Here is a 10577-nt window from a genome sequence, read left to right as displayed (position 1 = left end):
GCAATAAATTATTACCCTGCAATAGAATTTAATTACACAGTTAAATACATCATTTGCAAGGCTTTTAGCATGCCCTACTAAATTCTCCACTTTTTCATCTAATCTACTTAGGCCATTGTTACGGCTTCAGATACCTGTGCTGAGTTCATTCCTGGTAAATGTATCAGCAGATCACAGCAGGGGAATGAGAAAAAAAAAAAAAAAAAAAAAAAACCTGACACATCTCCCCAGAAGTTTTTGCTGCAGCCTGAGCTCCCAGCCGCGCCGCGTTCAATAGGTCAGCCGAGAGGCACTTTGCCATTGCCCGGTAATTACCGTGGAACCTCTAATCCAGGCCACAAATTCCTCCCTGCCCATAGTCCTTTCTACTTCAGAATGCGTATCTAATAGCAACCAAGGAGTTTTCCTATTTTCTCACTTGGAATCTGTTTTGGGAACTTGGAATTGCTATCTCACTGAATCAGTAACATCTGTGACTGCAGGGCAGCCTGAGTGGGAATGGTTAGGGGGTTAGGCAGATTTCCTGCATTTCAAGGCTCTTTTCCTCTGAAGAGACTGCTTTGGGACAATCCAATTGCATTTAACGTTGCTTCTTTCCTTTTCCTTTTTTTTTTTTTTTTTTTTTTTGTTGTTTTAACCCCATCTTTTCTCCCCCTTTTATATTCCCTCCCTCCAGCCCCACCCAAGTTGTTTGGGTTTAAGAAGTAAAAATGATTTTAAGGACGCACGCCAGCATTTTGAAAAGTTTCGGTTTCAAACACATGAAAAGAAAAGTCTGAAGGGATTCCTAGAACTGTATTGCAGCTTGCAGGTATGGCTTTGATTTTCCTTTTGGCAGGCTTTCGCCATCCGCTCTTTCATTGCCCTTCCAAGAAACACTGCTGGGTGCCTAAAGACCAGCGCGCTTCTTACACTTGGCAAGAGAAGATAACAGTAATGCTACAGTTTGGGCTTTGAAAGATTAAAAGCAACATTTATTCCTTACAGTACCTTCAAACTTCCTCAAGTTAATTTAAAATCCGCTTTAGAGAACTAGTAATACTGGATTTTTTTTTTCTAAAAATTCTGTATATACTGTACCTGTTATTTAAACCGAGTAAGAGGTGGAATAAAGCAAGCACAGTGCTTTAAAGTGTGTTACATGCTTTGAGCAGTCCTTTGCCTCTGTTGGAAGGAATACCCTGTGCCTCTGGGACTGGTCTCTTTACGATATCTCTGTAAAAGCTCTGGCAAGAAGTGACCATGCTTTGAGAGCAATTTTCAATTGTTCAGAAACTTTTTGCTCCTCCTCTCCCTTTTTGGTGGTGACCTTATTGCTAGCCAAGTAGACAACAAAAGTATCCATTCCCCAGCTTGCAGGGCTGCTGATAAATTATTCATACAGCTAATGAGGATTGTGAATTTTCAGGCATTTTTAAAGGCTTGCATCACTTAGTCAACATTTCTCTCACACCTGCATGCTTCAGGCAATCAGGTGTTTAAAATTACCGACACAGAGCTCTGCCCCTTCTCCTCCTGAAAATGCTTTGTTCAACAGCGGAGTCCTGTGGCTATTTTGTCTGTTTGTCTGCGTGAGGTTTTTTCTGTGCTAATTAGTGTGAGGGGAAAGGGGAATCTGAGAGGACTGCGTTAATTAGCAGAAGGGATCACATACCTTGGTTTATATTAATTTTGAAATGACAAGACACAGGTGCACATTTAGTGGCATTGAATGCATGTTAGCTTTTAAGGGCCTTTTTTTTTCTTTTTTTTTTTTTTTTTCTTTTTTTTTTTTTCTCCTTCCTATGGAAGGATCTCCCTTTGGTGGGAGTTATCAGGGAAGAAAAATCTCAGAGTAAGGAAGCTCCTGTTGAAGCTAAGAGCTAGGCGATGTGAAAGGACTGATTATGTTTACATTACATGGTCTCCTGTGAAAAAAATCAAGCCTCCCAGCTAGTAGGGAAAGAAAGGTCCCTGGAACTGAGGAAACAACTGACTCAGTGTCTTAATTCTGAAGGAAATGTGTCCTTTGTAGATGAGAGGGATTCTTCTGATCTAGTTCGGTGAAAGGCATGCAACTATGAAAATAAGTTTTCCCTGTAGGGTTGGACGATAAAGCAGAGAATCAGAGGGACTGGGGACTGGAAGGCAAAGAGACTTTACATTTAGTCTTGTTTTAACCTTTAAATGTTCCACTGGTGACTGTGCATCACCCATGGTATCCGTGAGAAAAAATCAAGAGCCTGGCTTCCATGGCTGGGCAGCAAAGAGTTTGGAGAGACCACCACTGGTCTGCCTGATGGTTCAGGGGCCTGAGGTCCTCACACCCCTGCAATGCACGTCTGAATGTGAGGGAGATGGCTGAAGGCCTAGACCAATGTCTGAAGAGGATATTTAGTACTTTGAATATGGACCCGAGCTGGTATTTGAGCCCAGTCTTGCCTTCAGCTCATGCTTTGTGGAGTTGAGTTTGCAGTGGCTTTTGATGAATGTGAAATTCAAGTGTGCACCACTGCTGGTCCCTACACCAAGGCATGCCTTGGAAGGGCTGCCCCCCTTCACCTTGCTTGGACGCTTCTGTCTGTCCTGCTAGCCCTTACAGGGGTGTCTCCAGACTGCAAAATCCTTCCCATACAGCACTCGTCACAAGAGAAGGTAGGAGAGATGGGCAGCACGACATAGGGATGTTAACACAACAGTGTGCATTTCTACAGCTAAGGTATAGAAGAAAAACTGGTTTTTGTTAAAAACAGAAAAAAAAAAAAAAAAAAAAAAAAAAAAAAAGAGAGGGAGAACTTAAACATACCCTGTTCCCTTACTTGGCATCATAATGTTTCTGTGGACGTAGCCTGTGGTCTTTTATAGGTGCACAGGCATGCACGTGTGCCAGTAGCCAATTTTTATCATAAATTGTTTTGGTGAATACTGCGATAGTTCTGTGGGGTTGCCAAGGGTTTGGAAATGTGCTGTGAAATCTAAATCCTCATATAAACTATAACAGCATTGTGAAGTATAAGCACTGTAAATCTTTACAAATTATTGGTCACTTGAAATAGATATACTTGAGACACGTGGTGCGTATGCCAGTCATTTGGTCATTCCTGGGCAATAGTTTTGCACTGAAATAAATCCAGTTGACTCACTACAGATACTTCACACCTTACCAGCAAGTATAGAGTATGCTTAGTGCCGTGCTTACAACATAAGTGACCATTTTGAAAAAGCAGATCACTGTGGAAGTTGATCAGAAATGCAGATACAATAGAGGAATGTTTTTAATGGCTTTTGGGGGAATATTAAGATTTATTCGTGTAAAGACCTACTCAGCATGTTGCACAAACTCCTCTTAGCGTACTAATAAGTCAATGTGTTACCAAATGTTTAGTCATTATAATTACAGCCACATGTTGTCCTTTTTACAAATAGGTCTGGCTTAATTGCATCATTTTTCAGCAGGATTTATGTGGTCCTGTTTAATCCAAAATTAGTACATGCACAAATGAAGTGCAAACTACTTTCCATCACTGAACTGTGAAATATTCTCCAGAATAGAGATATACCAACAAGTTGCTAAAAAGATGCAATATGCAGTCAGGCAACTTTGCAATTTGTATGTATGTGTGTGTCTGCTTCTATATAATTTGCTAAAAGTAAGAAAAAATATACTAAAATATACATTAACTGCCAAATGAACAAAAAAGTCAGTAAATGATCTAAATCAAGCAGTCTTTTTTGATCATCCCCAGTAAGACAAAGGATGGGAGAGATCATAAGTCTATCCTGATATTGCTAGCTTTCAGCATTTATTACATACAGTAAGAGCTAATCCATTTTATATATCACATCCATCTATCACATGCAAATATATCACATTTATAAGGTGCTCTGTAGGCCAAGATTGTGTAGGCCTACGTTCTAATTTACCGTGACTAATATTCCATATAACCTACATAGTTCTGAGGGCTTAAGGGTATATGTAGGACATGGTAGATGTATGAGTGTGGGCTACTTGAACCTGGGCCACATGTAGCAATTACAATACATGCATAACTATTGGAAGTTTGGAACATGTGATTTCCAAGAGTATTGTAACTTAGACATTAAAATAGCAATGCATGACTGAATCCCACCAGGACCCCAAAGCCTAATGCTGGAAGCAGATGAAATCCTGGTTCAATTTGTGTCTTAAAGTGAAAAGTTACTTTGACTTAAGTAGTGCTGAAGTCTTGCCATCCAGAATGGAAATTTACTTACTGCTGTGAGGAGCTCTGTTGATTTTTAGTGGGCAAGTCAGAAAGCCAACAAAGGGTCCCCATGTTGCTTAAGCATTATTATGGAAGCGCTAAGGATTGTTCTGTCTCTAAAAATGGGAGTTTCTCTGTCATTTTTGTTTTATTTTTTTTCTGTTGTCATCTTTGTGCCAGTACGCATAGCTACAATGTAGATAAATGCAGCTTTTCAAAGCTACTCAGTTTTGTGCAGTATGTGATTTGGGTAGAAAGTAGGAGAATGGCTCTATTAGTAAAAATATATGAATATTGAATATAACCCTTGTTTCAAATTCTACCCTCCTCATTTATATAGCTTGGCAGTATTTTTCATTGTATGTCTTAATGGGCCAAAATTTCAAAGACTTACTCAAAGGGCACCTCATGACCTGTGCAGGATGATCTTAGCCATGGGGAACGCGCACCCTTGTGTGTATGAATGGGTTAATATACTTGCAAGCAGTAGCTCGCAGGTCACTGCCACTTCTCTCTGCCTCAGCGTGTCACCACAGTAATTCACACTCTGAAACCTTAAGGCTATATCTGGTAACGTTCACTTTGTGCTGCAAATAGCAGCTTCAGCTGAGCTGTCTCTGAAGTAGCGCTGGTGCTCAATGAGCACAGCCATCCTCGGTGAGCAGGACTGTCCACGAGCTACCCAAGTGTGGCTTGCAGCGATGTTTGTGACGTGTATGATCCCAGACTGAAAGATCCGATGAGCCAGCTCTGATGGTCAGATGGACTCATTGTCCTCAGCAGCCCTTTAACCTGAATGCCTTGAGATGACAACAGAGATGCTCCCAGAACAGGGCCCAGGGTTTGTCTGGTGGTTCAGGACTGTAACGATGTTTGAGCCAGGGTGTGAGGTCTGTCTTGCCAGTTTGACTGTCTCCTTGACTTATTCTGCTCATTCACAACTTCTACTTTTCCTAAGAACATTTATTTTTAAAATCCAAGTCAAATGCCCAGACTGAGGGACTTGCTACCATTCGTAAATCAGGAGCTGGACATTTACCTGGTATTTCCCATGTAGACTTTTCCAAATACACTTAAATGAAAGCATATAATCACTGTTAGCTTCACTTAATAAGAGCAAAACATGGTGGAGGAATAGGACATGGTCATCATTACCATACCTGGAGAAATCACAGGTGGACAAGGATGCATTGCTGCATTTTGGAGAACATTTTCCTAAGGAGATCTCATTTAATAGGTTCTGTTCATGACAAAATCAGCATTTCCAGAGCTGCATGCTTGCTTCTGAACAGCTTCAGGTAAGCAGCTCAGGACTGCTCTGATTTGGTTGTATTGTTTCTCTTCAGCATGTTCCTCTCCATGTAGAGTGACCTTAGCCTGTCTGCGTACCAGGGGAGCAATCTCCATCTGTTGAACACTTGTCACATGAACCAGTGACCTACACCGATGTAACACCCTACAACACCTGCGAGCTGCTCAACCGTGGCCGCCCTGGCCGCCGAGAGACATGGAGCAAGAAGCACCCGCGACAGCTTGGAAGAAACTGGGTCACTTTTTTTTATATACCTTAAAGACAAAATACGAAGCAAAAATCCTCCTGGTAGCTGTGAAGCTGGAAGCAATTTTGAGCCTTTTTTAAGCAGAAAGGCTGCTCTTGCTTAGTTCACAGAAATTAACACTGAAACATTAGCCTGTCATCCACTGAGTGCTTTAACCGCCGAGAAGAAGGCACCTGGACTCAAAAGATCGAAGCTCTGCTCGCTTCTCTCAAGTTGGATATTCTGCTGTTTCTGGTGTGTCTTCAACATGTAGAAGCAGCAGAATTTGTCTCAGGGAACAGAGGCATCGCCACGGGAAGGGGACAGATGGTGCGTGTTCGTGAGACCCAGCTACGGATTGATGCTCCTAAGGAGAGCTGCTCCTGCAAGGTGGGAGCACTTTTAAATGAGCCGGTGGCACAGAAAGTTGGGGAAGGAAGGAGCGCCTCGGGTGAGTGATCTTCTGTGGGGTTTCAGACCTGGGACTCCTCTCCACGTGAAACTGCCGAGGTCAGCTCTTTGGAAGTTGGGCGCTGGAAATGTCCCCAGGAGGGCTGGGCTCCAGTGGGATGGAAGGGGCTGGGGCTCCCAGGTGGCTGTCTCCAACCCTTGCACAGGCTGTTCCATGGGTATTTCCTAATACTTTCTTCACTTTCATTTGTTTTATTTCACTTCAAAGTTGTCTTTGAAAAGAAGAGCCTGAACCGGTTGTGTGCTCGCTGACTGCTTGCAATCCTGAGGCCTTTTTTTGTCTCCAGAAGCCACCTCACCTGCCTGGGGGCACCAAGGTGGGGCAAGCGCTGGAAGGCCGGCTCTCCAGGACACAGCCTGGTGTTAAACTAGCTTATTGTTTCCCAAAATGGTATTTTTCCCACCTGTTTTTTATTTTACATGTTTGAAAATTGCATTTTTTTTCACACAAATTTCTGCCAAAAGGCTTAGTAACTCACCTCAGCCTGTGGCCAGCACCAGTCTTTTGATGCAAAAGTGCAAACGTTGGTTTAGATAAGTTACGTGTTTTGCATGGGGAAGATGTTTTCCTAACCCACACCGGTTGTATGACATTCTCTGATTCGTGAGAACCCCTAAACCTCTCAGAAATCTTCTGTTTCATTTCCAGGCTTTATTATGGTAAGTTGAGATGTTTTTTATTTGTGGCATTATTGTTCCTAGTGTGATTGTTTTTGCAATTAGAAAATAATACAGATGAAATGATAGTTATAGTTTTGAGTTTTCCAGGTTGCAGAAGGTGTGCATCTATATTTTTCTTTCAAATTTTGCACTTTAAAAGATTTTTTTTAAAAAAAAAAATCAGAACGTAGCTGAAGTATTTCTTTATCCCCGATCCCCGTAGGCTGTCTGCAGCTAGTCTAGGCTGAGGATGAGGTTGGAAAGAATACTTCTATGCTCCTGGAATATAAATTAACTGCTAACTTCTCCAAGTTAAAATGGTGATACTATGTTTTATCTTCTAAGAACAAGCAGCGATATCAATTAAAGTGTCACAAGTAAACCCGGAATTGTTGTGAAGTAGCATCTGATTTCCTAGAATCATCTGAAAGGTATGCGTTCAGATCTCAGAAGCCTCTCCTTAACCCCTGTTCCACAAATAGCCTTATGCTGGGACGAAGCAGAGACAAGTACACAATAGAACTTAAATATCTGTTTAATAGGAACGGCTGAGGGGTGTGTGCTATATCTTCTCATAGCAACCATAGGCCACATTTCAGAGGTGGAGGCTGAATGGATCAAATGCAATGGTTTCCATGGTTGCACAGGGTTTCATGTACCCAATAACATTAATATTCTGGTCCTTAATAGAATAACTTGTACAAAGGCATTTTTTCCCCTCTTTATTTCCTATCTTAAATTATTATTCTACAGATGATTGAATGGAATTAGAACATGAAAGCTATATTTAATCTTAAAATGTTGTTGAGATTTTTTTTAGCATGGCCTCAAGCCTTTAGTACTTATGCGAGCAACATTTCAGGTGCCTCCTGAGTCAACACTGTAGGATTTGGCTGGTGAAATAATGATTTTTTTCTCTTACCAGCTTGCTAATATCATTTATCTTAACAGAAGCTTGATTGCCATTTCTTGTCTGGCAAAGTCAGGTATATTGATGATGGCTGACTGTTTTTGGAAGAAGACAGTGTGAGGCTGAGAGCTTACAGGTGGGATCTCAGTTGTGATAATGTGACTTACATTTTAAGCCCAGTAAGTTGTGCTGGATCAATGAAAAATCCTTTTTAAGGGAATGCCTCCTTTTGTGTTTTATTACCAAGTTGGAGGTGATTATTGTTCTTGCCTTTGTTATTATCTAGGCTTCTCGCAGGCTCTTCTCTGCTGGAAATTGTCCACTACCTCATTTTTTATGTCCTTCTGAAAAAAATCGCAGTTCTTAATTTTGGTAGCTATTATGAAAACAGCACTCCAGAATTACACCTTAGCCAACAGTCATAGCAAAGTCCCCAGTAAACAGCGTGCCTGGATAGTTCCACTTGACCAGGACTTTCATACAACTTAAAACCACAAATGCTTGGGCTTTATGAGGGATTCCTTTTAAAGTGCCAATAGTTTGCAGGTGCTGCCCTAGTTCTGGGATAAGCCATGGCTGAATGAGGGGCAGTATTACGCGGAAAGCTTGCTGTGGGGAAGAGGCATTGTGTAACTCTCCAGCTGATTTGCTGGAGAAAGAAGTATTTTGGCAGTCCTAGTTGACATTTCCAGTCTCAGTGGGTATACCTAGCCCTACTCAAGCAGGGGGCATAAGCATCCATCCCAGAACCATAGAATAAAATATGCAGAGGTCTTAAGAGAGCTCTTCAGAAAAACAACGCAGTGCTTAAAGAAATTGCCCAAATTTGTGTGACTTTGATATCTGTAACGGCTAGTAGCTACTGAGATGTAATCAGTGCTGACTTCTGGCCTCTGCTCTACAACTGGAAATCTGTGTGAGCATGAAGAGCTCTCAAACCCTCCCAGTGATTTATCTGAAGTGTTTGTTATCTGGCTCACAGATGTCTATTAAAGTGCAGTTTACAGAGAGAATCTCAATGTGCAAAAGGTTGAATTTTTAGCTTGTGTAAACTGTTGTTTGCCCACTGAAGTCAACAGAGTTGTCTTTTGATGAACCCCCAGCAGAGGACCTGGTTTCTGACGAACTTTCAATGTATTGTTTTTGGCTGCCTTTATGAATATGTCAGAGTGTGCTGAAGCTGAGCTCTGAATGCATTCATTCATAAACCACTGTATAAATGATCAAAGGCAAGGCTTCTTGATCTTGAATGCAATAAATCCTCTGCTTTCAGGTTTACTGGACTGGAGACTATCGTAGAAATACTTGTTCCTCACATACAGATGAGGAAGCTGGAGTCAAGTATTGCTCACTTTGGACAAATGCCTCTGGAAGTCCCCAAATTGCTTTGCACATCTAACAGATTGGACAGAAGCAGCTCAGCCTCCACAAACAGCAGTGTTGGGCTGGGTACGGTCTGCCTGCACGGATCGTGTCTTTGGAGACATTTGTTTACTGCTTTAGGTCAAATAGTGGCAGAGGAGAAGGGGCGTTTACCTGAAGATCTGCAAAATGCAAGCAGAAGGAAAGGTGACTAATTTAACATCAGGCAGTATGTTCAGATAAGCTTATTTTTGGATTTCAAACCTTTTGTTATAAATACATTGCATAGATTATTAACAAAGGCTTACTTTTTTTGTGTGTGTTTACATCTAGGTTTGTTCAGCATCTTGACGATTTCTTTTCAGAACAATGGTAAAGCCTTCGAGCAAACTGATGTGAAGCGGGTTTTGGGGGCATGAAACAAGTACAGATTTCTTAGAATAGATTTTTCCAGCCGTCTGAGTAGTTACATTCACAAAAGAATTATTTAAGGACAATATTTTCTAAGGGTGTTTATATCCAGATGATGTTAGAGAAACATGTACAATGAAGACTAACTGAAAATAAAGATCAGAACTTCTTCACCCTTTCTAGGTTTCTTAAGGGAATGTTAATTCTCTCGGCAATAACGTACAGCACTGTTTCATGGGATTGGCAATGCTTAAGTCTGAACTCAGTCAAAATGAACACTCAAAAATACTGTACAATTGGGATTTGCTTAACCCCATGTATATCACTGTGGATTTCCCCCATGCTATACGAGCTGAAATTTTTCAAATCAAAACTGTCTTCAGTAAGGACTCCCGTGGTGCGTATCTTCCTTGCAAAGGGCAGAGAAGCAGTGACAGGTGGGAAATACAGTCTTGAGAGGCAATATTTCCTAGGAGAAATGCTTTTATTTCAGAATGAAATATTTCAGCTTCAAATGTCTTAACTTCTTTCAAGTTCTTTCCCTACAGGATTGCTCACCTAGTGCTAACACTGGCCAGGTTTGCCAGAAGCCCTGTGCACGTGCTTGAAGGTACACACACGCACACACACACTTCCACTGACTCTCTGCAGGGCTCTGATGTGTACAGGTATCTTCATTCTTCAGGTTGTATTTACACATATATTACCACCTCCTCCTTTTAGTAGGGATGGTTATCCAGAACTGCTAATTGTCGTAAACAAAAGGTTCATATCATTGTGGTCCATTTGAAATGATTCAGCAGGATAGCTTCTTTAAATGTGAAGTAAAGCTCTTTGTGAAATGTTTCCTTTAGTTAACCAAACCAAACTACATTACTTGGTAACAGAGCCTGCCATCCAGAGGCAAAAGAAATATGTGGAGTGAAGACTAATTGTGAAGGTTTCTAGCTATGGGTCCATGATACCAGTACCAACCCCATCACCCAAGATGGGTGACAGCCC

At 41.4% G+C, this 10577-nt stretch overlaps 1 long non-coding RNA gene across 1 annotated transcript; it reads left to right on the top strand.

The window, feature by feature from the left end:
- The first annotated feature begins 675 nt into the window (after nt 1–675).
- Nucleotides 676–8598, top strand: LOC118171027. The gene is made up of 2 exons (XR_004753011.1): nt 676–811; nt 5570–8598. It is a non-coding gene; the product is annotated as an uncharacterized LOC118171027 (long non-coding RNA).
- The last annotated feature ends 1979 nt before the right edge of the window (nt 8599–10577 follow it).

Source organism: Oxyura jamaicensis, chromosome 8, assembly GCF_011077185.1.
Source record: "Oxyura jamaicensis isolate SHBP4307 breed ruddy duck chromosome 8, BPBGC_Ojam_1.0, whole genome shotgun sequence".
Taxonomy (NCBI): domain Eukaryota; kingdom Metazoa; phylum Chordata; class Aves; order Anseriformes; family Anatidae; genus Oxyura; species Oxyura jamaicensis.
Note: the sequence above shows the minus strand (reverse complement) of the source record. Positions and strands in the feature narration are given on the sequence as shown.